The sequence below is a fragment of the Lissotriton vulgaris genome, chromosome 5 (genome assembly GCF_964263255.1).
Source record: "Lissotriton vulgaris chromosome 5, aLisVul1.2, whole genome shotgun sequence".
Taxonomy (NCBI): Eukaryota; Metazoa; Chordata; class Amphibia; order Caudata; family Salamandridae; genus Lissotriton; species Lissotriton vulgaris.
In genome coordinates this window covers 1,472,504,813-1,472,532,712 of record NC_141693.1, presented here as the reverse complement: position 1 = coordinate 1,472,532,712, position 27,900 = coordinate 1,472,504,813, and the positions used below count along the sequence as shown (strand labels likewise).

At 42.9% G+C, this 27,900-nt stretch overlaps 1 pseudogene; it reads right to left on the bottom strand.

Moving 5' to 3' along the window:
- Positions 1–853: 853 nt before the first annotated feature.
- Positions 854–27,900, bottom strand: LOC147712783 (mortality factor 4-like protein 1; annotated as a pseudogene).

Below are 27,900 nucleotides of genomic sequence, written 5' to 3'. Positions count from 1 at the left end.
TTTCCCCTTTCGCTCGGTTTGTGTTGTGTTCCCTTTCCAGGCGCAGCGCCGGGACACCTCTTAGCTGGGGCAGCTGTGCGCTTAAAAATGGAGTTAACATAACCTAACATATGGAAGGTTTGGCCTCTAGTACCATGTGTAAACCTGGTTTACCTTGTGGAACACTCACGTGGCAAATAGATCATATTGCAATTTTATCCTCCTGCTTGCTAATCGTAAGGAAAACCAAAATGAGGAGGGGAGCTTTTTTAGTGTGCCACTGCCAGTGCCTGAGGGACTGGAGGTAGGTAAGTGTGTAATTTGCCTCTATGCAGTGCATGCTTCAACTGAGGTAGTGGTAGATGCAGGTCTCTGCAGGTGCCTTACAAATATGGAAGCTGGTGGTGGTGGAAACACATCCCTCTGCGCAGGTAAAATAGGAGGGGTAATTTTGGTGTTCTCTGACCGCCATCTATACTGACAATCACTGCCTCATCCTCTTCACTGTCATTTTCCGTAAGGCTTTCAGGAACTTTCCCTTTCCTGTTTCTCTCATGGCGGGCCTCGGACTCGGCTGGGGTCCAATCCATGTCCATATCATCTGAAGGGGGGGCTTTGAGAAGATAATGGAGTAACCTTTCTTTTTTATTGGAGATCGTAAAGCCAATGATTCAAGAGTATATCATGCTCAGAAGTAAACTCAACCTCCAGTTTTGCTCCTACTTCACGAAGAAATGTTGCTAGCTGCGTCTCTTGTTGTCCCCTTTTCTCAGTTTCCTGTGACGACTGAGTACTCTGCAGGTTAGACAAATCCAATTTAAACCCACTGCTCCTCGCCATGACTGCAGTGGCTGCCTCACTTTGAGACATGGGCTTAGGGTGGTCCCACTGATGCAGGAGTGCTGCTTCCAACTTTTGATGCCACAATGAGGGTGGGGGAAGCACACCCTCTTTTCTGGAGAATGGTGGCAATCTCCTTCTTCTTTCCCTCGCCATTTAGCTGCTGGCCTTCTGTCTGGCAGTACTGTGTGTGATGTCTCTTGTACACCTAAATGCAAACAAACAAGAAAAACATTCTGTGAAACCTGCCATTCACAGTTTTAATACATAAAGACAATGTAATTTAGTGAGATGATCCCAAATAATTAAGAATAGTGTATTGATTCCAGTCCAAACCATAACATAATAGTTCAATAACAAACAGATTTGAAAGTTTACTTTATGTGCCTCTGAGGTCTATAAGACACCTGTGGCAGGCAGGTAGGGCAAGGAGAAATTTAAATTGATCTAGAGGAAATCGCATTTTATTTTCAGGGGTGCATCACAATAACACATGTAGAGCGCACTCACATATAATCCTTTGTTGTAGTAACATGACATGTTAGAATTTTAAAAGTATTTTCCTGAAATGTGATGTATTCTAGGCCATTGAAAAGTAACACGGAGAATCAACGTAAAAACTGAGTGTAAGTAGCAGAAACCATTAACATGAAGATCTCATGTTGTGCAACTGACAATTATTTGTGTACTAAATGTGTTTATTAATTGTGCCATTTTGCTTGTAGATAGACGTATTCAATTCATCTAAAGTGTCTTGATTTCTTTGCAATTTCGTAAAGCTCATATTATGCTTTCATATGGTAGCTGAATTTCGTATGCCTGAAATGCAGCTACCCAGAAACTCTCATTTTTTAAATAATAGGTTGAATTTCATGTGAGCTGTGGAATTTGTTCTTCCTCACGTTTGTGTTGCAGGTGAAAGAAGTGTGCTTGTTAGCTAGAATAATGTCTTTGTTTCAGTAGTCAGGCAAGAAGAGAAGATGTTACAATTGTATGGCTTGATTCGATAAAGAAAGGTTGTTGTGCTTCACACAGGAGAAGGCCTGAGGACAAAATGTTGCAAGAAAAGAACACCATTGTCCCATGGAAAAACACCTCTAGGATTGTATCCAGAGCAGATGGCATGATTGTAGGAAGCTGGCTCTGCATATACTATACCAAAATGAGGTATAGTGTGCACAGAGTCCAGTGGAACCCCAAAGGTAGACAGAGGAAAAAGTAGATAGCATCTTGGGGCATATTACCAGTGTTAAGCAATATCTATCGCTAACGATGCTTAGCAACGAATTTTTTAACGCTAAGCATCGCCGGAAATTATCGCAGAGATAACTTGCTACAATTTAGAAAAGGAGAGCAAATTGAGCACACTTGGAGGTCCAAGCACCTCACACTTATTGGGAGGCTTACGCACCTCACATCCTGAAGGAGGACTAATCGCCTCAAAGACTAAGGGAGACCTATGCGCCCCAAAAACATCATGGGGTCGATTCCAATTCGGGAAAAACCGCTCCGAATAGCTGTTCGGAGCGTTTTTCCCATACGAATCGTACCCTGCAACTTCCCCCGTACGTACGACGAAGTACGATTCATACCAGGAGCTGGACTCCGTACAAATCGTACGGAGACCGTACGAATCAAATCCCCGTACGAATCTCCCTCGGAACCCGCTGTACACGACATCTGTACGGTTCGTGGCTGCTTTTTCCGACAAGGCAAGTACGATTTGTGTCGGGTATGCACCGTACGACCCTTTTTCTACGGGAGCTGAAAACAGCTGTAAAGGCAGAGTGCGCCCCGAAACAGGTACGAAACGGCCCCCCGTGTACGGTGCGTACACCCCATGATCGCAGGGGTACGGTGCGTATCCCTGCCGTCATGGGGTGTACGCACTGTACCCCGCGATCTTGGGGTGTACGCACCATACCCCATGTTCACTGGGTATACGGTGCGTACACCCTGCGATCGCGGGGTACGGTGCCTATACCCCAAGATCGCAGGGGTATGCACGTACCCCTGCTATCATGGGGTGTACACACCGTACGGTGTGTAAGTGATTGTGTGCTTTTCTGTACGAATCACATCTACCTGACGTGGACTGTACGAATCGCGTCCTCATAACCCCGGTCCAGATCGTACTTGTAGGGTCGTACGGCATGTGTACGAGTCGTACGGTTCACTGTTTCAGCCATGCAATACGTACGGATCGTGAGGATTCGGACAGATTGACCGAATACGGATCATACTACGCGACTCGGACGGACGGGTAAGCATAGTATGGCCATGGCTCCGGATGAAAATCGTACGGACGGTTTATTTCCAGGATCGGAATCGGCCCCCAGGTGTCCATAGTTGCACAACCTATCTGGATGCCCCAAACGGCACACTTTACCCAAGAGCTCTATCTGAGCCCCACTTAATTGATGATGATCAAGGAACAACTGAGTCCTTGGACTAATATATCCCTGACCTGGACCAGGATGATAATGACCCTCATTTTGCTCTCTCAGGGGATGAACTCCCCTCTTCTTCTAAGGAAATAATCATTGATCCCTTAGGTGGGGAAATGTTCTCCCCCTATAACATTCAACACCCTAGGAGTTCACAATGGGGGCCTCAGAACCAAGTGACCAACTTTATGAAGACGCAGACAAGAAACCCCCTTGAAAGAGAAACAAGGAATATCCTTAAAGATGAATGCCCAAGACCTATGGTTCAGGATAAAATTAGTCTCACTCCAAATCTTGACCCCGAACTTATTAGGTTCTCATTTAAACTGGGCAGGGACCCTAGGTAGGGGATGGAGTGCTCCCTCAAAATGTGTCAAGACCGCATGCTCGACATGGTAGGTCCCTTGTGCAGATTGATTGATTTAATTGAAGAGAGCCACATTAATGGCTCTTCCTTAAACATCAAATTATTGAGGAGATGGAGCCAGAGGACACTATTCCTCCTCTGCAAAGTTAACACACCAATAAATACTGAAAGAAGGAAACTTGTCCTATCTAAAACTGACCCTAAACTTTGTGACATGGCTGAAAAGGAACCCTCTGTTAACTCTAACGGACTTCTTTTTGGGGAAGGGATGATCAAAGGACTAGGCAAATACATGGCAACATTCACAGCCCTAGATAAGGCACAAAGTAACATGCGCAGGGTTTTTAACCCTAATGTTTTCGTCAGGGCCGTCAGACATGGTTGCTCTACCGGCTGTCCCTACCAAAGGCCTTTCTCAGGCAGCGGGGCTTTGGTCGACCCTTCCAGGCCAATCCCTCCTTCTATCCTCAGTGATGACGACCTTTCCGCTCAAGAGACTTCAGAGCCAGAGGTCAGAACTCCTCCAACACTTTAAGTAAGTACCTTTTCACCTCATCCTTCCTTTTCAACAGGGAAAGTGAGGGTTCGCCTAAAATACTTACACATCTGGAAGCAAATTACTCAAGATCCTTAGGTTCTAGAGACTGTTCAGGGTTTCAAAATATATTTTATAGAAAAAACCCAAACAAATTACAAGACCCAAAGTCTTAGACCTGACCCAAGAACAACGGTCCATTGTGGCAGAGGTAGTAAACTCTATGTTAGAGAAGGGAACAATCGTTGAGGTCCCCTGGGATCACTTGAATTTCATGAGCAATATTTTCCTGGTGGAAAAGAAGGACAAGGTGTTGAGACCGGTAACAAATTGCTCACCTACAGACACTTCAAGATCGAAGGTATCCATCTCCTCAGAGACATGCTTTTAGAAAAAGACTGGTTAGTGAAATTAGACCTAAAGGACACCTATTTTACTATTCCAATGGTGCAAGAATCCCAGACCTTCCTCCCATTTGCTTGGAACAATCACATATGCCAGTCCCAGGCTCTTCCCTTCAGTCTATCCTCTGCCCCCTGGTGCTTCACCAAAGTTATGAGGGCCATCACCTCAGTCTTGAGCGAAAGGGGTATCCACCTTATAATTTATCTAGACAACATTCTCCCCATGTCTCAAGATCACTTTCAAATCTTTAGGACTTGAGTACTACCGTAAACTTAATAGAGAGTGCAGGTTTTATTATAAACAGAGGAAAATCAATCATGACTCCGTCAAAGGTCTCTAAAGTTTCTGGGCTTCACAGTAGACACCGTGAAGTCTATGCTGTAACACGCACCGAAAAAGATAACTAAGAATTGAAAAGAGATATGTCATGTTCTGAAACTCAATCTCCTAACCTTGAGAGAACTAGCTAGACTCCTCTTATCCTCCGTTGAAGCTCTTTTCCTGGGTCCTTTACACTATAGGGCCCTCCAGAGGCTAAAGGGCAGAGCCCTTTGATCTGGCCTATGGTACAGAGACAAAATTCACCTAGACTCAGAAGCCAAATCAGAGCTAACCTGGTGGTTAGAAAATCTGGATGCATGGAATAGCCATATTTGGTATTTCCCCGTAATTTGTCCTCGAGTCAGACGCCAGCCTTCATAGCTGGGGTGCTTGCTTTCAGAATCAGAACACGGGAGGCTTATGGTCCTATTTGGAGAGTATGCACCACATACATTTTTTAAAGTTAACCGCAGGGCTCTATGCCCTAATGAGTTTCAAGCAATACCTTCAGGGCAGATTAGTCATTCTCAAAATGGGCAACATGTCAGCCGTAGCCTACATAAATAATCTAGGGGGCACAAAATTGCCAGACCTCTCCAACCTAGCAAAAAAACTGTGGATGTTTTGCCTGGAACACAAAATATTGTTAAGAGCTGGAATACCTTCCAGGAAAAAACAATGTTTGTGCAGATTGGAATTCCAGATTCCTATTAGTCACACCGACTGGAAACTGAACACAAATGTGTTCAGTAGTCTATATTTCCTTTGTGGTCCCTTTGTGAGCAAGCTGACATCCATTCCCAACTACACAAATACTTCAGCTGGATTCCAGATCCGGTTGCTGTTGCAGTGAATGCTTTTCTTCAACCTTGGAAAGGGATTCAGGGATATGCTTCCCCCCTTTGCAATGTTCCAGTGTGCCCTGCGGAAGTTGAGGATGGAACAATGTTCAATAATCCTTTTAACACCATTTTGGCCACCCCAAACTTGGTTTCCAACAACCTTAGAATTATCTTACAAAATACCCTTTCTCTCCCAGCTTCACCAGGCCTCCTAAGAGACATAGACGGTTTGGAACATCCCCTTCTTCAGAGCAGGACTTTGAACCTTCTTGCCTGGAAAGTGTCAGGCGAGCCAATGAAATCTCTGAGATTTTGGCGCAGGCTTCTTCTCTCCTCCAAGAATCCTGGGCTCCCGGTACACTATATATGCAACGGTATCTGGAAAAGAAGGGTTTGTTGCTGCTTGGAAAGGAACCTGGATTCCGTGGAGGCGCCTATCGTGCATGTAGCTAACTTTCTTGTTGAACAATTTGAAAGAGGTCTTACTTATGGATCAATTAACCGCTGTAGATCAACTATTTCTGCAATTCACTCCCTTTTAAATGGTTGAACTATTGGTAAGAATTGAATAATATACAGAATTATGAAAAGCATCAGGCTTAAAAGACCTCCTAAACCTAAATACAAAACACTATGGGACATAAAATCATTACTTGATCTATGTTGTAACTGGCCCCATAACTAAACTGAAAGATAATTAAAAAAACTCTCTTTAAACTAGCTTCTCTCCTATGTCTAATATCCTGCCGGAGGGTATTGAATGTCAAAGCACTGGAATTAACAAATAGATCATATGACGCCTTCAGTGTCAGATTTGAAATTATCAAAAGAACAAAAACCATGCCTGGCATGATTTTTTACCCAAGATGTAATGCTTGCAAAAAGTTGTGCTTGGTAGATTAATAATAATAATAATAATAATAATAATCTTTATTCGGTTTTTTTAGCATTCTCAAAACCATAAAAGATGTCATTGTATACAAACATTCACAGTAAAAAGGTACCATTAAAAATGCAATTTATAAAAGTGAAGATGCCATCAGTTTACGTGGAATATAAGTTGGTCCTTTGTTTCTACAGATTATTTCTGTGCCTCATAATGCACTTTAGAAAATTTAATACATGATACACGGTAGCTTCAGAGTCCAAAGATTGAAGTGCCAACATGGCTGGACGACATTGTCTGTAACCCCATTTTTTTAATAGAGGGATATGCCATATTTTTCGGTGGGTGTGGAAGAACTTGCAAAACAGTATTGTGTGCATGGTAGACTGTTGGGAAAGATCGTCACATGGGCACGAGTCCATCTGAGTGTTCCAGTTATTTTTTTCCGGAAATGTCACTAGTCTGAAAAAGAGATTCAGTCTGAACCTTGTTAGGAGCATCTTTTCATATGCGGTGATCTCTAAGGTCAAATATAGCTGAATTTTTGGAAACTGCTGTGTCGTGATTGCATGCAGAACAGATTTTTTTGCAATCAACGAAGATAGTCTCAGGGATTCCAGGTGGCTCAATGCGGTTTGCTTCAATTCCTTTTTGGATATCTCTTTTAGGCTTTCTGGTTTGTAGTAGTATTGTTGTAAGCCCAGGTCGGAGAAAAAATGTCTTACATAGGAGAGCCAAGCTATTTTATTGGCGTGGTCCAACTCCATAGTATCCTGTAGGATGTTTTTAGTCAGACTGTTTTTTTCCGACAGCCAGACTCGCCTCCAGAGCATAAGGGGTTGTATTTTAATTAGGTCTTCGATATAGGAGATTCCCAATTCTATGTGTGAGGCGTAGGTGGAGGTGCCTCGTGGAGTTGATAGAAGGAATCTCATGAAGATATTTTCCTCTTTTTGTATAGAGCCAATAGGTTTATGTTCCCAGATCCCTGCGCCGTATAGTGCGATGGCTTGGCATTTCGCAGAATAAATCTGCAGCAGTTCTACTGGAGGTCTTTTTCCGAGCTTATTTGAGAATTTCATCAGCGCCATGATCGCTCGTTTGAATAGATGTCTCCTGGCCTCTACCGCCGCTTTCCAGTTTAGGGCGTCATCTATCATAATACCTAAGTAGGGGTATTGTGAGGTTTTTCAATTTTTTGGTCTTTCAGGAAGATGGGCTTCATTGCTTTTCTTGGTCCGCCGACTACCATGACAAAAGTTTTTTTAACGTTAATGTGCAAGTCCAGGGCACCCATAAAATCTGCATATTTAGTTAAAGATTTCTGCAGTTCGATGGGGGTTCGAGCTAAAATGACTGCGTCGTCCGCATAAAGTAGTGCGGGGATCAAGCGATCTTTTGCTCTTGGGAGGTCCCTCCCCCCTCTCAACATGGTCTCTTCTAGGCCGTTGGTATAGAGAGAGAAGAGAAAGGGGGCCAGGACGCAGCCTTGCCTCACTCCCCGCTCTACTCTGAATGGTGCCGTCAGTTCTCCTCTTGTCCCATACCTCACTCTCGCCGTGGCTTCGCTGTAAAGCTCCCTTAAGAAGTCCAAGAGAGGAGGATCTACCCCCATTTCGCTCAGCAGTGACCAGAGCTTAGCATGCGAAACACAATCGAATGCAGAGGAGAGATCCACATATGCCATATAAATGGCTCCAGGTTTAGCGTGGGTATATTTAGATGTTATCAGGCTTAGGTTTAGAGCCTGTTCGACCGTACCAAAGCCCTCCCTGAAGCCGAACTGTAGGTCCGAGAGGATGTTTTTGACTTCAACCCATTGTTGCAGCTTTTCAAGGAGGACTCTGCCAACTACTTTGCCCAAAGAGTCGAGGAGCGAGATTGGTCGATAACACTTAGTGTCTTGTCGGTCCCCCTTCTTGAAGATTGGGACCATGATGGAAGATGACCATGATTCTAGCAGGCCGAGTTTCATTGTTGCTATACAGACTCTTGTAATTATTGGTACCCAAAGGTCAGGGAGATGTTTGAATAGGTCGACTGGGACCCCGTCAGGGCCGGGGGCTTTCCCACGCTTGCTTGAAGATAGCGCCATTTTGAAGTCCTGCAGATCAACCTCCAATAATATTGGATAAACTACTGGATTAATGTTAGACTGGGGTGCTTTGCTGTTGGGTGTCAGTTTAAAGATTTTCGAAAAGTGGTTCACCCACGTGTCCTCGTCAATGGCCACATCTATTTTTGGGCCGTTGGAGTCAATTAGGGAGGGGGATTTAACTATTTTCCAGAATGCCTGGCTGTCTTTCAAAAGTGCACTCTTATGCAGGGCATTCCACAAGGATTGTTTTAATTCTTTTTTCCTTGTTTTTCTAGCAGTGTTATACTCCCGTCGAAGAGCTTGAATATTTGATTTGTCTCTGTTTGGGTTTCCGAGAGCTTTCCTCAAATTAGTCTGCGCTTTGGTGCAGTCTCGGTTGAACCAACCTTTAAAGTTTTTCTTGTTTTGATTAGAAGTTTTGGTTAACAGTTTAAATTATCCAAGATTTGATTCGGCTCCGCATGAGGATCAACGCAGGTCAAAATGTTATTATAGGCAGATGTTACTAACCGTTTTGTAAGAATATTGGGGTCCACTTTTTCCCACTTTATTGTAAATCCGTTACTTTTGCCCAGTTCAAGCCTATTCTGTGTTAGCGTGTTTGCTATGTTCGCCATCAATGTCCTTGGCTGGTTTATTTGAAGATTTAAGCTTAGAGCGGAGTGATCACTGATGTTGTTTTCCAAAATTTTAAAGTTGTTGATTTTATCTTTCAAGGCTTCTGCGACTATTACGTAGTCCACGGTGGTCTCGTGGCCCCTTCCTCTGTAGGTGGGTTCTAATTTATTGTTTGTCTGTTGGATGGGGTTTATGATTTGTAAGTCCAGATCGGAAAGTATTTTGTTCATGGGTGGTCCCACTCCTGAATGGATAAAGTGGACTAGGGGGTTGTCATGTTCATCCACCATTCCACAGGTGTCGGTGTTGGGGCATGGGCATTATCCATTTTCTGTTTGGGATGACAGTGTTCAGTTATTTTTTCTTGAATTAGGGAAAGAACATTCAAGAAGTTGTCGTCCTCTAGGTTGTTATATATGTTAATTATTGTGATGGAGAATTTTTTCCCAATTGTGAGAGTGAGGATCTGGAAGTTCGATAGTAGATCTGCCTTGAAAATCTTCGTGTCTGCGATTGTATTCGCCAGGTAGATTACCAGTCCCCCTTTAGGTCTACCTGAAATACTGGGAAGGGCGGGAGATGTAAATGTCCTGTACCCCGCAAGGTGGAGGGGCGTCGTTGCCCAGGTTTCTTGTAGGCAGATGATTTGAGTGTCCTTCAAGAAACCGGCGGCCGAACCGTCCTCAATTTTGCTTTGGAGGCCAGCCACATTCCAAAAGATCATAGAAAGCTGAGTGGATGTGTAATCTAGAGCTGTATTATTCATTTGTTGGGGGGGTGGGATCGTACTGCAAGGTGCCGGGATTGTTTGTGAGGGCTCCGGGGATTTGATTGTTGGTCAATCGACCATTTCCAGGCCGCTAAACCGGTTCGTGGTCGGTATGCCTAGCCAGTTTTGCCCATTGATGGTGTCTCCATAGCTGGGTCCGTATGGTAGGTGGGGTGGTCTCTCCCACTGCTCCCAATTTCTAGATCTATTTTGTGGGCCCATAATCTGCCATGGTACTTCTCTCTGCTGGTGTTTCTGATTTACTGGCCACCAGGAGTTGTCGGGTTCGCTGTGTCGCGGTGGTAGATTTGGACCGGCGACATCTAGCTCCCACGGCTGCGGGATTGGTTTCCGCCAGATATTATCAGTATTACGTATATAATTGTTGTTATTATACCTTTTTGGGTAGAAGTAGGACAAAGATCTTGTTGCAATCCCCCCCTGAGGAGTTGTTATATTCCCAGGAGCAGATGTACTCAGCTATGCTTGGTAGATTGTATGAAGGAGTATGGTGCAAGGATGAACAAACATCGCACAGCTGGTGTAAACCGGCTTCTTATTTCCTTTGTTTAAACCCTTCAAACCTGTCTCCTCTTCCTCCATCGCTAGATGGGTTAAACGGTGCACAGACATAATATGGAGTCCGAAATATCGATTGGACATAATATTGAGTTTTTAATATAGACGGGACAAAATATCGACAGAACAGAATATAGACAACAAAAATATAGTTTTTAAGGTAAGTGCAGTAATATCGACTGTTAAAAATATAGATAGTTAAAATATCGAAGTATATAATATTGAAAGTTAAAAATATCAATTTTTTATTAATATATAATTTTTTATAGTGTATTTTTATGTTATAATATGTGTGAAAAGTGTGTATTTATGTTATAAATAATTATATTTAATGAATTTTGTTTTTATAATTATTGCGTAATTTAATTCTGTAGCGGGTTGTGGGTTTATAGGGGAATAGGGTGGGCAGTAATTTAATTATAATTAATTAGATATGTAAATTTATTTATTGATAGTAATTTGTAATTAATTGTTAATTAATGTATACGTGTTAATTAATTTAATTGTAATTGGAAAATAATTATTATTAATTGATTAATTGGTAATTATGTAAATTTTACTAATTTAATTCTGTAGCGGGTTGTGTGTTTATAGGGGAATAGGGTGGGAAGTAATTTAATTATAATTAATTAAATATGTAAATTTATTTATTGATAGTAATTAGTAATTAATTGTTAATTAATTTATATATGTAAATTATTTAATTAGAATTGTTAATTATTTTATATTAATTGATTAACTGCTAATTATGTACATTTTACTAATTTAATTTCTGTAGTGGGTTGTGGGTTTATAGGGGCATAGGGTGGAAAGTAATTTATTAATAATTAATGAAATATTAAAATTAATTAAAATGTATTTATTTGGAAATAATTGTCAAACAATTTTTAATTATAAAATAATTAATTGTTAATGTTTAATTATTTGTATTAATAGGTGAATAAATGAAATAATTATTGTTTATTAGTAATTTGAAAATATTAATTTTAATTATTATATTAGATAACATTAATATGTATTTTTTAATTAATTATTAATAGATATTCATTTTTAGATTTTTGAATAATATATGAAATATTTACTTTCCCTAATGTTGTATTCTCTGGAGTGGGAATAGTAATTTTAACCCCTACGCTATCCAACGCTTTCCCTACTGTTGCATCCACTGAAGTGGGAATAGTAATTTTTACCCCTACGCTATCCAACGCTTTCTCTACTGTTGCACCCACTGGAGTGGGAATAGTAATTTTAACCCCTACGCTATACAACGCTTTCCCTACTGTTGCACTCTTTGGAGTGGGAATAGTAATTTTTACCCCTACTCTATCCAACGCTTTTCCTACTGTTGCACCCACTGGAGTGGGAATAGTAATTTTAACCCCTACGCTATCCAACGCTTTCCCTACTGTTGCACTCTTTGGAGTGGGAATATTAATTTTAACCCCTACGCTATCCAACGCTTTCCCTACTGTTACACTCTTTGGAGTGGGAATAGTAATTTTTACCCCTACGCTATTCAACGCTTTCCCTACTGTTGCACCCAATGGAGTTGGAATAGTAATTTTAACCCCTACGCTATCCAACGCTTACCCTATGCTTGCACTCTTTGGAGTGGGAATAGTAATTTTTACACTTTTGTTATTGTACGTTAATAGTATTGGCTATTATTTAATTATATTTTGTTACTATATATATATGTTTTAAGAAATATGAATTAAAAATTTGTATTCATTTACTTTCATTAATTATTTAATTATTATAAGTTAATTTAAGTATTTTTAAGTATATTTTAGTACTTAGTTTTTAATATTAATTTAATTTAACATTGTTTTTAGTAAAGTCGATATTTTTTAAAACTATATTATTGTAAACGATATTTTTAACTCGATATTTTTGTACTTACCTGTTTGTAGATACAAACTCGATATTTTGTCAGTCGATATTTTGTCCACGATATTCTTGAAGGTCGATATTTTGTCTCTCGATATTATTTCAGTGATCCGGGTTAAACTAGTGATGCAAATGGCAGGTGTTGACCTCCAAGCACATTACTTAAGAGGCGCTATGGCTAGCCAATTTTTTTGGGAAAGGAGGTAAGCTAGTGTTGTGTACTATTTCACCAAGGCAGGTAGTGTTTGTACAAGTTTATTTTCTGGAGCTCAATAACATCCTTCCAGCTGTCCTTCACCGGTCACTACAAGTGAACCGTAACTGTAACTTTACTTCATAACAAATCTAGCATAGAATATTGCTTGTTGCCTAGCAATACTTAAAGTAACAAGACAACACTTCCCCAATCTTGTAATAAAATAACAATATTACATAATAATGAAGAAAACAATAATGAAAATAATTACAATTCATTACACAGTTACTGTGATTTCAGAGCTACAACGTAGTCCTCAGATTCCTTTTACTACGTAGTCCTCCAACCATTTAGGAGGTCTCCTAGATTTACCCACATTATGGTCAATAATACTAGAGCTTGATGAATTAGACAATTTACTTCTCCGCTACTCGCTTCTCCATCTGGTGGATGAGCTGAAGATGAACGAAGAATCGCACCATCCTTATTCACACAACTTTCATGACTAACCAACCGAGAATGAATTCTGGAATTTACTACCAAATTGTCATCTGGAGTATTCACAATTGCATCACGTTTCTCCACATTACTATAATCTATATCATCATCCAACCAATGAAAACTGCCAGAAGTTTTAGTTTGTGAATTCACATCTCCAAACAATTTTGAAGTTAAAGCAATGCTACGCCTGTTCCATACTTTTCCACTCCTAACTCTCACAGCATTATTCAGTACTTCAACAACTTCCTCATGCTCAAAGAATTGGCTCTCACCTTTTTTTTACCTTACCAGGTTTTTTAATACGGACCCAATCACCAATATCTACACTTACAGCTTTGGCTCCACACTTGTTATCATTGTAAACCTTAACCTTCCCGTGATGTTCAATTAATTTATCACGAACCGCTGAAGGTGACCACTGGCATACAGTAGAATCATAACACCAAATCAGGTTGTATTTGGATCTAGGTTTACCTCCTCTCATCATCACAAAAGGTGAAAGACCAGTGTACTCATTTTTTGTCACTCTATAAGCCCAAACAAGGGGAGTCAGAATAATACATCAAGTCAGGGTACCTTCAAGGCTTTAGTGAAGGCAAAGCTATTGAATGTGGTGAAGTTGAAGGCTGAGTTAGACGATATCCTCAGCAGGAATTTACCTTTGGATAAGATTGAGACCTATAAGCCAGATGACCTGTTGTTTGCAGTAAAGGATGTCACCCCCTGGGCAAGACGAGCGCATGAGAAGTTGTCAGAGTTAGCTCAGAGGTATGGAGTAGATTTATCTTGAATGAAAATGTTACAGAGAATTCATAGGCGTCACTACAGCAACCTGGAGCTGGAGGAAAAGAGAGTGACGAGATTGAAGACACATACCCGAGAGTTGGTCGCAGGAACAAGGGCTTGGAGTATGCTGGAAAAGTGGGAGGAAAGATGGTTGAAGAAGAAGAATGTGAGGAAGGTGATGGTAAACACCACCTCCAGGAGGGGGGACACAGGGAGTCGAGGCATATCTGTTATGGGAGGTGCCTTGTGGATGATATGTGCATGTCCTTTGGAGTAGAGGTGACCTAGGTGCATTTAAGAATGATATCCCTAGGCTAAGGGAGAAACATGCTTAGTGGTACAAACAAGTCAATGGCTTTGTTAAGATCGCAAAGGTGTTGTAGATTTACTTAAATACCTTGTTCAAAATTGCTGTTCCTAGCTATCGGTGGTCTGCTTGTAAAATAGCTATTGAGTGGCCTACTGTTGAGCCAGAGAGGAATCCAGTAACCCATGGTCCTTCACCAGTGGTATGAAAAAGTACGATCAGGTGATCAAATGGTTGCAGTCCAAAATAGCCCCTCAAGACATCGATTGGGTTAAGATAGATCGATTGACCCAGGAACCTAAGGAGTCAGTGCATGCCTATTCTGAAAGGCTATTACAAGCCTTTAAGCAGTACTGTGGGTTACACCAGAGACATTTTAAGGCATGGGAAAAGTGTGCTCTGGCCCAGGACCCCAGTCATTCAGGGGCCCCAGATAGAGCCAGCCCTCTTCTGCAGAGGAGTCTTGTCCTGATGACCCTGAATAATTTGTGAACAGATTTCTAAATACCATTTTCCTTTAATTAACTTTTATTGCAGGTGATGTGTGAGAGTCTATTACAAACATTTTGCTGAGAAATGTTGTGTTTATGTTTCATTTAGTATCCATATAAAAGTTTCTTTTAGATCCAAACAGAACCTCACATACGAAAAATAGAAGGGAGTTACAGAGAGTATTTCCAGTAATATTAGTGAGCATGCGCTGTGTTACAATATTAAAAACACACTTCACTATCCCTGAATATTAGGTGTAAACAAATTTAGAATTGGGAAGAATGTGCCTGTGCACTTTCACTTGCTTGGCCAAAGAGGGCATGAAAGAGCTAAAATTGGATCATAAATTCAAAATCCTCCGAAACAGGGGCCCCCAAAACAGGTTTGGCCTAGGGCTCCCACATTCTTAAGATACCCCTGGGTTAGGCACACTTGAACCTAAAGATATGGGACAATTAGTATCAAACTTTGTGACAGGACTAAGGCCGGAAATAAACCTCATGATCCAACAAAACTTTAGCTGCTGGCAAAACAAGTCAGGGGCGAAATCCTACGGTATGCCAGGTACTGCAGTGACGAGGTGGATTCCAAGCATAGGAGAATAAATGAGAAGTTGATGCTGGTTCAAATGCGAAATGCGCAGAAGAGATAGTAGGTATAGCCAACAGGTGGAACGGTAGTTCGCAGTCAAGGGAATGATCTAGGAGATGTCCAAGATACATCAGCTGCAGGACCAGCGGGAAAGGGAAGAGGAAGAGGTGTCCCTATAGATCCTAAAACAGGGATAGATGTTGCGACCCTGAAAAAGACCACTGCCTGTCATTTTTGTCACAAGATCGGGCACTGGAGGCACAAGTATTACCTTGTGAATCAGGTGCAGGAAGGAGAACTCATGCAGGTGGCAGATGGGTAAATCAGTTACCGACGGTCACTAGACCGAGATCCCTTAATGCGGAAGGGAATCAGAACCAGTTAGTGGAAGAGCCCCAACCTCCCAGAATCTCGCAAGGCAATCAAACCTATCATCAGTCGCCCTTAATGGAAGAGCTGGATAGGTTGGAACAGGACCGGTCCTTATGATGGTGCCTGAGGGGGTAGAAAGACTGTACACTTGGTGCAGTCTTAGAGGTAGACCACAGTGGACCCTACATTGAAGCAGAAGTAGATGGTCCTCCTATTACATTTTTGATTGATACTGGTGCTACTCATTTTACTGTGAGATCTGCAGTAGTCCTAAACCTGCCCCTCTCAGGAAAATTGATCCAAGTTGTAGGAGTCTGTTAGAAATGGCCCTTTTTGCAGAGTTATCCCCAAACCTTTTGCATCTTCCTCCTATTTTTTCCTGACTTGTTTGTGTTGGTTTTAGGACTCTGGGCACTTTACCACTGCTAATCAGTGCTAAAGTGCATATGCTCTCTGTGTAAATTGTGCTATGGATTGGTGTTTCCATGATTGGATATTTGATTTACTTGTTAGTCCCTAGTAAAGTGCACTGAGCGTGACAGGGCCTGTGAATCAAATGCTACTCGTGGGCCTGCAGCACAGATTGTGCAACCCACGTGAGTAGCCCGGAAAAGGTACCTCAGACCTGCCAATGAGTCTGCGCGCAGATTGTAACTGTCATGTCGACTTGGCCCGTGTACACATTGGCCAGTCCCTACCCTTCCCTTTTCTTATATGTCAGGCACCCCTACGGTAGACCCGAAGTACCCCTGTGGGCAGGGTGCTGTGTATGGGAAAGGTACGACATGCCCTGGTGTGTGTGGCATGTCCTGATAGTGAATTACAGCCCATTTTGTTTTTCACTATTGGAAGGCTACCTGTTCCCCATAGTACAGAATGGGAAGTTTGTTTATAACATCTTATACACATAACTGGCCCTGGGAACTAGGTGGGAAAATAAAATGTAGTATGCCTGAACTCAAAATATAACAATGCTTCTTTTAGTAAAGGTGATTTTTACAGTCTGTGTTTGAAAATACCACTTTTAGGAAGTAGGTATTTTCTTGCTCAGTCATCCCGTGTGCCTCTGCTGGAATGTGGATTGCCTGTCTGGTGTTTGGACAACAGATGGCTGGGAAGCAAGGGAGGCTCCCGATAGTCTAGGTAGGTCAGGAAAGGGCTGAATAGACCTGGGCTGCAATGGGGGAAGAGGGAAGGGATTTTCTTGCACCTCAAAGGTCCTGGTCTGCCTCTGACAATGCGTCTCCACCCCCTGCCAAGAAATCACACCAGAGAAGGCAGAACTGGTTCTGGCTGGACACAGACACCCTCTGCCTAGAGAATCAAAGGCTTTTTGGATACAAATACTGGGGCCCAGACCCCTGAACTTTAGAACTCGTTTGGACCAATAAGACTGCCCAGAAAATAAACTGGAGAAGCTGTGAGGAGGGACTACCACTTTGCTGTGTGCTTTGCTGTGTTGGCCTTCAGTGGCTGCTTCTGTCTTGGGCAGTGAAAGGACTGGACTGAACTTTCTGGAATCTGCTTTTGTGAGTTTCTCCAAAGGCTTGAGTTAGAGCTTGACCCCTGTTCAAGAAGTCTCAGGAACAGCAAAGACTACAAGCTCTTCTGCCCTCAGCACTGGGGGCTGTGTGTTTTGTGCTGCAACAGAAGAAAAGCAACTCAACGACTTCTACGATGCTGCTGCCAACTCCGTATCCTGAAGGCACTGCAGAGGGCATTGCCACAACGCCGCACCGTGACTCTGGTCTCACCGACGATGCCTGCTGACGCATCCACCGAGCTGCTGCTCGCACTGCGACCTGTGGGTACCGCACCACCTCGCTTCACGGCGACGCCTTGGCACTGTTTCATAGCTTTGCCAATTCACTAGCATTGACAGCTGGACTGAATTGATCATGTCAGTTCTGCCGGTATTCCTAAACTTCTTTCATAGCTGTTGAAATGCAGCATTTCATCCCGTCCTGTTCTAATTAAAAAAGTTAAAGTGTAAACGGCCTGGCATTTCAGAACAAGGAGTATGCAGTATCTTGTACTCTTCGAAACGCCTCCCATTTCGTCACAGGGTGGAGTGTGGTTATTGATTCTTCCTGATTCCACCCCCCATGACAAAATGGGAAAGAGTGGTGAAAGTATTCTAAATTGACTTTCAGCCTCCTGCTGCCTGAACTGAAGGGTAAATCTCTATAGCTCCGCCAGAAAGAGGAGGAGACTGGGAAGTGACATCACCCAGGATCCAAGGGAGCACGAGGGCTGCTGGTACATAAACCCTTTTTACGTTACAGCGCAGAGTCAAGACGTACATTTCAGCTACTGAAGATACTTGATGGCCTGTCCCTTTGCATCAGAGCAAGACAGTCTCGCATGAGCTGGGTTTAAAATGAATAATTTTGTTTGTAGGTTAAAGACTCTTACGCCCACATGCATCATTGAGAATTGCATTCGCAAACGGTGCGAATCGCAATTTTCGGCTGTTTGCGAATGCAATTCTCAAATTTGGGATGCATCATGCTTTTCGCAATTTTAGGAATCGCAACCACGTTGCGATTTCTAAAATTGCGATTGCATTTAAGAAATCGCAATTTCAAGTTTCTTAAATGCAATGCATGATCATTTCTAATTTGCGAATTCGCAAATAGGAAGGGGTAAATTAGCATGAAGTTGACCTTCATGCTAATTTGCGAAAACTTTCAAAAATGCACAAAAATGCATTTTCGAAAGTTTCATGTTACACACACACACGTCCTTGGGACATGTGTGTGTGAAACTTGCACTTAAAGTTACATTTCAGGGGTGCAGGGGGGGGGTTCTTTGGACCCCCCTCTGCACCCTTGAAAATGCATTCACAAATTGCGATTCGCAAAATGCTAATATCGCAATTTGTGAATGCCTTGCCATTCATTTCTATGGGCCTCTTGGCCCATAGGAATCAATGGGAAGGGATTCCTTAATTGCGATTCGCAAATTGTGAATCGCAATTAAGGAATTTTTAGAAATCGCAAATAAAAATGCGATTTTTTGATGCATAGCAATTTGCGATTTCTTAATTGCGATTCCTTAATTTTCGCAATTAAGAAATCGCAAATGTTAACTTTGATGCATGTGGCCGTTAGTATAAGGGCCACAAAGGATATGGGTGGATCCCCAATGCTCTTGTGCAACAGCCGCTGCTGCTGGTTGCACTTGCATAAGAGGCGGAGAAAAAAGTCTCTGTAATTGAACCTCTTACAGCCACAATCCCAGACACTTTAAAATGGAGTTTGGAACTCGAATTGGAGACACAAATGTATTATAGGTACACTCATTGTAGAAGTACTCATAGTGATGGATGTGATCATAACTGAGTCCATTTTAAGTGCACATAGGATTGAGGAACAGGGAGTGGGGGTACATACAACATCCACACCTACCACTGCTACCTCAAAGGAGGGTACATTAGGGTCTTATAAGGGCTTAATAGAACAAACTAATCGCTTTTTTCATGTAGATTTTTCTAGAGGTGATTGTACACTGAACACATAGGCTAAGTTTCTTTATGAATATGTCAATAAAATTGAAGTGAGAGATTGCTATGTGTGTATGCAATTGCCTGCGTCAGTCGAGGAGGAGATTAGGTACCATCACTTACCTATGACGTATGGTATTAGTTGTAGTTTGCTCCTTAGTTTCTTTTATGGAAAAAGTCATTATGAGTACTACTTCTCAAATTGTGATGTGGTACTCTCAGAAATACCAATCTATAAACATATGAACAAATACAATTATTATAAGCAGGAGGGGAGAATGGGAAAATATTTAGCACCCACAGTAACATTAGACACTGCTTACGCGCATAGACATGACCTTACTTGCATATTAACAGATATACAAAAGAAATGTGGAGATCAAGTAGAAGATAGACATAGAGGGCTAGTAGTTGTTAAGTTTAATAAACAGGATTTGAATGGACCAAAGGTTAGGGGAAGCTATAGTCCTATGGTCCTATTATCCCATAGCTTTAGATTGGGAACAACGAGGCAAGGTTTGCATACGTCAAGTTCAGAGTCAATATCGCACTGTATTTCGGGGACAAAGTGTGTGTGACCATATCTTTCTAGTCAATGGTCCTTGGAAGAGATTTTTACAAGAAGCTGTACAAGTGGTGCCAGGAGTATAATTTGTATGTGGTAAGAATGCATATGTTCGGGTCCCGAACAATTGGTATGGTACTTGTTATGTGGCAGTTCTGTTTCCAAAGATATATCATGTAGAAGATCTGAAGGTTTGTAGGGAAAATCGATGCATAGAGTAAAACGTGGACTCAGTGCTGGTGACTTTGTGGGCGACATATTCGTAGCAATGTTGCCTACTTTAAGGGAGGTGCTGAACGACATCAAGATCAGGAAGTTGTCTATCAATATGGATAAGTTGTTGATTAACACAGCTCAGTTATTGCTACTCATAGAGGGGGAAATGGTTTTGCTAAGGGCAATTGGTGATGCAAAACCGTCTTGCGGTATATGTGTTACTGACAAAGGAAGGCAGAGTCTGTTGGATGCTGACGGTCCAAAAGTGTTGTACTTATATCCCTGATACAAGTAAAAATTTGAGGGGATATATAAGTAATATCGCTGAGATTCATATTGAGATACAGGACCTGGTAGCTGAGGGAGTCTGGGACAAGATTGGAAAAGGATTTGGTGCGTTTGGAAGTTTGTTTGCAAACTTAGGAATGGGAGTTCCTGGATACATTTTGAAGCCAATTATAATTGTTGTAGTCTGTGTTATCATATTCGTAGGTATGGTAAGAACATACAAATTGCACAAGGAGAGTGAAGTGGACAACTCCATAAGGGAAAAAGAGAGAAGGGTGGAAAGACTGCATGACAGTCATTATGGGATTTGAAGCCATTGGAAGAGGTCAGACTAAGACTAGATAGAACATCTGTTTAGATCGGTCTACTCTACAGGGATTTTAGAGTGTTTTGTGATGACTCAATGTCATCGAAGGGGGGAACTGATGTAGCGTAAATCACATTTTATTTTTAGTTGTGCATCATAATTACACGTGTTGAGTGCACCTGCATATAATCCTTTGTTGTAGTAACATGACGTGTTAGAGTTTGAAATGTATTAACCTGAAACGTGATGTATTCTAGGCCATTGAAAGGTAACATGAAGAATAAACGTAGAAAGTGAGTTTAACTAGCAGAAACCATTAATGTGCAAAACTCATGCTGTGCAACTGACAATTATTCATGTACTAAATGTGTTTATTAATTGTGTCATTTTTCATGTAGGTAGATGTATGCACCAAAAGTGTCTTGATTTCTAAGCAATTTCGTGAAGCTCATAATATGCTTTCTAATGTTAGCTGAATTTTGTAGGCCTGAAATGCAGCTCCGTGGAAACTCTGGTTTTAGAATTATTAGGTTGAATTTCATGTGTGCTGTGGAATTTGTTCTTTCTCACATTTGTGTTGCAGGTGAAATAAGTCCGCTTGTTAGCTAGAATAATGTCTTTGTTTAAGTAGTCAGGCAAGAAGAGAAAACGTTACAATTATATGGCTTGAGTTGATAAAGGAAGGTTGTTGTGCTTCACACAGGGGAAGGCCTTCAAGAAAAAATGTTGCAAGAAAAGAACACCATTGTCCCATGGAAAAACACCTTTAGGGTTGTACCCAGAGCAGAAGGCATGATCCGCAATGAATCTTGGGAAGGTTATCTGCGAATAATGTGGTGAAAAGAGTAGGAAAAGTGCCCACTTTTTCTTCTGCCTTTCGAGAAAGAGCATCTGAGAGCAAGGTCTATCTCTGTAGCTTTCTGCTACATGACCCATTAACTGTGGAGAGATTTCTTAGGAAGACTTTACATGCTGACACCATTTTATCCTTCTGCCTGACAATGCTTAAGTAGGGATGTCACATTAGAGTTAGTGTAGGGATAGATTTAATTCTTTTCACTCACCAACCCTCGATGCAGGGAAATTTGGACTCATGCTTTCTGATCCTCACTATCCTCCTCCTTGAATAAATTGTACTGTTTCTGCTACATCGTCTTAATTGAAAACGCAGATTTTGCTTTGTGCTTGTTCCAATGTATTTCCACAATGTCATCTTGAGGTGTCTTTATATTCAGTTGTTTTGACTTTGTAATAAACCAAATCAACTTTACATAGTTGTCTGTGGCTACTATGTATCCAACAGGATTCTTGGTTAATTGATTGCCTTACTAACGAATTTTCTCCCCTCCGCACTAAAGAACCATCAGATTGTGCCTCTAGGAAAGGTCCAGAACTTATGGTCCCGGGCCTTTCAAAATAATCTTTCAAAAATGAATGCTCGTGTGCCCCTCTGACCTGCAGGGAGTGAGGGGGAAAATTGAATGATCCTTAAAAAGAATTACTGCTGGTGTGCGCCTATGGCAGGCAGGGAGATCATGGTAAATGGAATAATCCTTAAAAAATGAATACAGGTTTGCTTCTATGGCTGGCAGGGTGTGAATGGTAACATGGAATAATCCTTAAAAACGTTAATGCTGGTGTGCACCAATGGCAGGCAGGGGGTGCAGGGTATAATGGAATAATCCTTAAAATGTTGATGTGTGCCTACGACAGGCATGGGGTGCCGGGGAAAACTGAATAATTCTTTAAAAAATGAATGCTTATGTGAGCATGTTGCATGCAGGTAGTGGAGGGGAAACTGGAATACTCCTTAAAAAATGTATGCAGGTGTGCACAGATGGCAGGCAGGGGGTGCAGTGAAAAAACAAATAATGTAAACACAATAATTGCTGGTGTCTCACTAAGGATTATGAGAAATCCTTTGGCAAGCAAAGAGGTGCAGGGGAAAATGCAGAAATTGCATATGCACACTGTTCATACACACTACAATCATCCTCAAGAATATTAAACAGATATCAGAAAAAAAAGATACAAGCATTTGCAATGCAAAAGGTCTCACCATCTGGACCTTATAAGTATTTAGATATTCAGAATGTAATTGTGGGTAACACATCATTTACCTTTTTACTGTTTACAAAGCAGATAAAGGGTGCAGTACCACAGGTTATCACTAAGTATCCCTTGGGACCTCTTTTGGCCATATAAGGTACTGCACACTGTGAGGGATTGTGCTCAGTGACAGAAACGACCTCTATAGACAAATAACGTTAAGCCATGCTGCAACAATAGCAAGTAACTAATTAAAAAATACAATTTCGCACGTTTCTTGACACATGCCCTGCTGCAGCAAAAGAAAGAAAATGGTGGCATCTTTTTAAAGCAGAGAGGCCACCTGAACTTAAAGGAGGGTCCTCCATAAGCAGGCAGCGGGAAGTGAGAAGTGTAGAATGGGCTGGGTTTCGTTCTGCCAAGGAAGGAGGGCACCACACAGGGTGATGCAGTGCCGAAGCTGCAAATAAAAGATAAAGCGCAGTGCTCATGAAACGGGTGGCGCACTGAGAGTAAAAGTCTTTTTTAAGTTAATTATTTAAGAAATGAAGATGAGCAAGCCACACTGTGCAGAACAAAAGAAAGGTGTGGTTGCCATACTTTCAAATAAAGTGTTACAAAAGGGGATGATGGACGGTGCGTTTGAGCCAATCAAACACTCACCCCCAGTCAACTGATCTGGGTTTAATCCATCACCATTCTTTAGCTCACTCAGCCACCCCAGTTCAGACATGGCCATATGCAAATCAGTCTGACCCTGTGCCTCATGGGAACAGTCCAGCCCGAACTGCCAAGCCATGTCTTCCCTGGACCAGAAACAAGCATCCTGGGACCAGTTTCGGATTCATAATCCTCATCAGCCAGGCTATCTTGAATCCAGTGGCCAAGTGAGCAAGGGACTCACGTCTGAGCATACCCTGCCAATTTAGGGCGAACAAAGCGATATAAAAGGGGATGATGGACGGTGCGTTTGAGCCAATCAAACACTCACCTCCAGTCAACTGATCTGGGTTTAATCCATCACCATTCTTTAGCTCACTCAACCACCCCAGTTCAGACATGGCCATATGCAAATCAGTCTGACCCTTTGCCTCATGGGAACAGTCCAGCCCGAACTGCCAAGCCATGTCGTCCCTGGACCGGAAACAAGCATCCTGGGACCGGTTTCGGATTCATAATCCTCATCAGCCAGGCTATCTTGAATCCATTGGCCAAGTGAGCAAGAGACTCACGTCTGAGCATACCCTGCCAACTTAGGGAGAACAAAGCGATACAAAAGGGGATGATGGACGGAGCGTTTGAGCCAATCAAACACTCACCCCCAGTCTTCTGATCTGGGTTTAATCCATCACCATTCTTTAGCTCACTCAGCCACCCCAGTTCAGACATGGCCATATGAAAATCAGTCTGACCCTGTGCCTCATGGGAACAGTCCAGCCCGAACTGCCAAGCCATGTCTTCCCTGGACCAGAAACAAGCATTCTGGGACCGGTTTTGGATTCATAATCCTCATCAGCCAGGCTATCTTGAATCCAGTGGCCAAGTGAGCAAGGGACTCACGTCTGAGCATACCCTGCCAACTTAGGGCGAACAAAGCGATACAAAAGGGGATGATGGACGGAGCGTTTGAGCAAATCAAACACTCACCCCCAGTCAACTGATCTGGGTCTAATCCATCACCATTATTTGTATAATTTTGTTCGCCCTAAGTTGGCAAGGTATGCTCAGACGCATGGGGCACAGGGTCAGACTGATTTGCATATGGCCATGTCTGAACTGGGCTGGCTGAGTGAGCTAAAGAATGGTGATGGATTAAACCCAGATCAGTTAACTGGGGGTGAGTGTTTGATTTGCTCAAACACTCCGTCCATCATCCCCTTTTGTATCGCTTGGTTCGCCCTAAATTGGGAGGGTATGCTCAGACGTGAGTCCCTTGCTCACTTTGCCACTGGATTCAAGATAGCCTGGCTGATGAGGATTATGAATCCGAAACCGGTCCCAGGATGCTTGTTTCCGGTCCAGGGAAGACATGGCTTGGCAGTTCGGGCTGGACTGTTCGCATGGGGCACAGGGTCAGACTGATTTGCATATGGCCATGTACATTGCTCCCAGCCATTTTGTTGTTGTTGTGCCTCGTAGCCCGTCCCTCCGCCCCGCTCCCGCCTCCCAGCTGCTCCTCCCTCCCACAGATAGTTGTAGTTTGTGCTGTCCTCGCTTGCTCTGTGACCCTCCTGACTCGCTCAGAGGCGGTCGCTCCCCACGCTCCCTGGCTCCTGGTTCCTGGTATCGTAGCGCTATCACGCTCCCTCTGCTAATTGCTGCTGTCAGCTGATTTGCGCATCGCTCGCTTTGCAGGAATTGCCGTTTGTAATATTGTCTGTGCTTGTCTGCTAGATCGTAGCGCTGCATTAATTTTACAATGCTCCCAGCCATTTTGTTGTTGTTGTGCCTCGTAGCCCGTCCCTTTGCCCGCTCCCGCCTACCAGCTGCTCCTCCCTCCCACAGATAGTTGTAGTTCGTGCCGTCCTCGCTTGCTCTGTGACCCTCCTGACTCGCTCAGAGGCGGTCGCTCCCCACGCTCCCTGGCTCCTGGTTCCTGGTATCGTAGCGCTATCACGCTCCCTCTGCTAATTGCTGCTGTCAGCTGATTTGCGCATCGCTCGCTTTGCAGGAATTGCCGTTTGTAATATTGTCTGTGCTTGTCTGCTAGATCCTAGCGCTGCATTAATTTTACATTGCTCCCAGCCATTTTGTTGTTGTTGTGCCTCGTAGCCCGTCCCTCCGCCCCGCTCCCGCCTCCCAGCTGCTCCTCCCTCCCACAGATAGTTGTAGTTCATGCCGTCCTCGCTTGCGCTGTGACCAATGTTCCCTCTAATTATTTTCCTCTGTGTGCGGCAGAGTAAGGTCTCTGTGCGCTGCAACCAAGGCTATGTGCGCCAAGAACCTGACCGCGCTTGTAGACCAGGGCTTTGAGTGGGATGAAAATTCTCGGGGATCTTGCAAAGGGGCGTAACCAATGCAATTAAGGGTGTGGCTTCAAAGCAATTAAGCTAAAAATGAGTGCATCATATAGTGTGCCAGCCTACTGATATGTTGCTGCTTCTGTCATTGCCTCCCCTCACTCACCCCTTGGATGCGATTGCATCAGAGAAGCCAGCGCGTGAGCAGCGTTCTGAATGGGCTCCGATCTCACCCCAGAGAGGCCAAAGAGTGAATGTGTGGCTCCATTTGCTCAAGTTATCGAGCTGCCGGCAAAATAAGTGGGGGGATGCCGTCCACCCGCGTGGTACCCCGACTCGAGCCCTGGCCAAGACAATTGGCTTTATCAATAGTTGTTTTTTGAATCAAGTTGTATATATTAATGAAAATGCTTCTGCTCTTGTGGTTGGGGTTGTGGCTTAATGATTGAGCTGTCGATTTTGGAGATGGGTTTTTAGTCTCAGGTCAGCCTAAAATCCTGTGATTCTGGGCAAACCAATTAATCTCCCCATGCATACAAAAAAATATATTATAATAAATCATGTAAAGCGCTGCAATACTTTTTCGGTTGAGTTTGCACTATATAAAAACTTGCTGCATTTCTTTTCTCCATGTTGTGTGGTGCAAACAAGACTCAAAACCCCTCCATAAATATACTCCTAAGTATCTCTCATTACTTTTTCACTCGAGGGCTTACTAGCATAAAAAAATTATGTGAGAGACCAGCGAGCACAGCGTCACTGCTCCATGCATCTCCTCAACACAGCTGTGGTACCGGGGGTCCTCAGCAGGGGCGTAGCTAGAGCTTGTGGCACCCGGGGCTATCCCTTAGATTGCCACCCCTTGGGGGGGGGGAATGGGGTAAAAAGGCCGGTGAGCACTTGAAAGATGTCCGAGAGACACTTAGTATTGCTGCTAATAGTTACCTCGATCATGCAAGTTACATGCACGTACATGAGGGATTTTAATTTTTGCCCCTGAGAAAGTGTGACTTCTAGATGTTAAAATGTCACTCATAATTACAATGAAATTCTGAAAGTGCCACACACAGCAATCTGAAACCTAGGCAGCTATCATGGATGGGCCACAGACTCAGCGACCCACCCCTCTGAATCTGCTGCTGCTCTCCTCTTACCTCACTCGTTACAAGCTGGGAACAATACTAGCACATTCTTTGCAAGGTACTTCAGAAAAGCATGCAAATAGTTCAATAATAAAGCCAGACTCTTCTCATCCAGAGGTGTGTAGGCAAGCATTGCACCAATACAAACAGTCTTAAAAGGTGAGGCGCTCTAAAGACGCGTGGCATCTGTGCATCTGGATGATCAGCCAGAATTTCTGCATACCGTGGCCTCACAAACTTGTACAGCAGCTGTGTGCCGAGCATCACGTTAAAGTATTCCTTAATTCCAGCAACCACTTTGTTCACTGCATACTCCTTGTTATCTGTGTTGCCTCGCAATTTCTTGTAATTTGCATAATCCTCCAAAATGGCATCAACACTTTTTTTTAGCAGGGAGATAGAAGAGCTGCTTTTGCCTAGTTATCAAGCCCCAGTCATCAACCAGCCACGGTTTGAGTTCCTCTGGAGTCTTTACTTTCACTTCAACTCTGTCCATAAACGTTTCCTCATTTTCCACGCTGGGGTCTACACGAGCTCTCTTCTTACGTGGGGTTGAGGTGCTTCACTCGTACTACTGCCTTCTCCAGCCCCTGGAGTTTTCTGTTTATTTTTCTTCGTTTTTACTTCCACATGTTTCTGCTACGGACCCCCGGACTTCTTTGGTGCTGCACCTCTCATTTTCCTCTCTGCATACTGCTCCTGATTAGCCTTTTGAAGTCCCTTCTGCTTCTGCAGGTTGGTTTCCACGTAGTTGAGTACTCTGCTCTCTGCCACCCACTCATCCCAGTTCTTATTCCAACCGCTGTAATGTATAATGTATTTCACTTGACTTGTTTCGCCTTTATGGAAACCTTCACACACTTGGCTTCATAAAGGAGAGGTCTGTGGAAACACAAAACGTGCACCCTTCTCAACTCAAGCAGTGATAAATCTGGAGTCTCCTTACTAAAAAGCCTTGCACTGATGCAACTGTCCTTCAAAAGCAGGCGGTGTGCTTTTTTATTTACCTTCGGTAAATTTGGGCCTGGGCTCCTGCTTCGGCACCAT